Raw genomic sequence first — 2,240 nt, 5'->3', positions numbered from 1 at the left:
GGACTCAACTTGAAAGCTACTGAGGGCGGGTGCTGTCGAGTTCGCTCGGAAGAGCCCTCTCACCTCCTCCAGCCTGGTGATGGTGTAGAACGACACATCATAAAACTTCTCCGGTGTGTTTTGTTGCAGACAGTGCACATCGTCTGCTGTCAGGCGTAGAGGTCCAAAAAGAACGTCCTTTCCAAAATTAACTCTTTCCATCAACTTTTCTTTTCCAGTCCATTGAAAACGCAGCGTGTTCTTCAGTCCGGCGGCTGCCGACTGTGACGTGGACGATGACGACATCGCTCCACCTTCAGGATCACCTTGGTACTGCAACTTGATCTTGATCTTAGCCAAAAGGCCGAGAAGCGATACTGATAAGAACAGATACTACACTTGATCTTAGCCAAAAGGCCGAGAAGCGATACCGCAATGCTTTCGGGAGGAAGGGGCCGTTCTCCGACACGTCAAATTCGAATATGGTTACACCAAAATGAGCTCGGTAAGCTTTCCGCCAAATTTAAAAGATAATGCTTTTAGAAAATGGTGGCATAGAGTGGGAGTTGATCAACGTAGGGAATAACCACGTTTGACTGTTACAAATAACAAGTTGGTAGGTACTAAAATCACGTGGTGATCCGCCCTCCAATCGGAAATGAGAGAAAGCGTTGTTAAATTAAAACCAGATTAACAGCTCAATTGGAATAATAATATATCACGGGTGGGGGAGAAACAATTTGGAGATAATAATATTGACATAACATTTGATCTTGTATCAAATATCTCTGATAGCATTGCTGCCACAACGGAACTGAAGCAATTGTCCACTTGGTGGCAGCAGAGTTCCACCAACCGTTGCTTTTTCCAAGCTGTCCTGTTTGGTACATCAAACTGCATTTGAATGTTGAACCACTTGACTTCAATACATCATCAATGCAAATAATGTGAACAATAAAAATAGCCTATGTCTTTTTCTTATTAAAATCTTTCTGTAGAGCCTTGTATGATAAGGACATTGTGAGGAGGCCTTCATAAAGTTGCACTCCTAAATTACTAGAGGCCAAACTTCAACGATGTCCATGGCACTGGACTGCATTACGAGCTAGGCCGGAGCGGTCCTGGCGTATGGTCCTGGCTGCCTGAATGTGTCCTCCACATTATAAACTGTACAAACATGGCACTTTTGAGGCTTACTTTTACAATTAGGCTTACTCAGTCACTACAAGAAATGTCATATCATGGACATAAAATGCCATTAGGCCTAATGAAGGTACAGTATATGTAAGTTACTTGGTTGGTGACTTGTGAATCAATCTGTATGCGCATTAGGGTTCAATATTATCCCAGTATTTAACAAATGTTCCATACCGAGAATAAATGTATTTCCTCCCAGGTAACCCGGTATTAACCGAGAATAAATCACTTTTCTCCGCAAAAAACAGAAAGTGTCATTCAAAAGCATTGTAAAATTGTAAAGCATATACATGTCTGGATTTGATTAGAGCTTTGATCAGCATGAACATTCAAACCTGATTCTAACTGAGCCTGATGAGCCATATATTAAATATATTTTATGAGCACTACATTAACGACATTGAATGAACCCAAGCCCCAAAAAGCCCAAATGATTTTTCCATTATCCAATAGGCTACATACATGATACACTGTAGGCACATTACGACTTTTCATGCTACAAAAAGGGTCAATTTGTCAGCAAGGCACATCAATTAACGTAGTCCCAATCAATGGCAATTGCTGAACTTCATTAGGCAACATTTTAGGTGTTTTGTAACAGATGTCTATTTCCATTAACCAAATGGCGCTAATAGGTTATACATGCAGTTTGGATGCTGAAATAATTTTGGAGTGGAAGAACATGCACAGAAGTAGCCTACATTTTGAATTGATTTGTTTGACAAATCAGATGAAAATATCATGACTGGTTGTGTTTATGCCACAATAAAAAGGTAATTCATTTTTACCGTAATGTTTAATTGACTACTTTATTATTAGGCACATTAAATGTTTTTTCGTGCGCCTCAATAGAGACCCCCAAATGCACTCTGTTTTCATAAGAACAGAAATGTGTGTAATTAGTTCATTGAACCCATTCCCACGTAAATTGCTCCACATAATTTTAATCTTTTAAATGTACTTCTTGTAAAAAACACACAGAGAAGCAAATGGAGGACAAAATGGGAAGAAACAGTCGCCCTTTTAACGGGGTTCATAAACCCTCTAGCGTTTATGCTAGCTAT

General features: G+C 39.9%; 1 pseudogene; it reads right to left on the bottom strand.

Annotated features, from left to right (window-relative positions):
* Positions 1–295: 295 nt before the first annotated feature.
* LOC121564205 lies at positions 296–408 on the bottom strand (annotated as a pseudogene).
* Between the last annotated feature and the right edge of the window lie 1,832 nt (positions 409–2,240).

Source organism: Coregonus clupeaformis, unplaced genomic scaffold, assembly GCF_020615455.1.
Source record: "Coregonus clupeaformis isolate EN_2021a unplaced genomic scaffold, ASM2061545v1 scaf3101, whole genome shotgun sequence".
NCBI lineage: Eukaryota > Metazoa > Chordata > Actinopteri > Salmoniformes > Salmonidae > Coregonus > Coregonus clupeaformis.
This window is presented reverse-complemented; position numbering and strand designations above follow the sequence as displayed.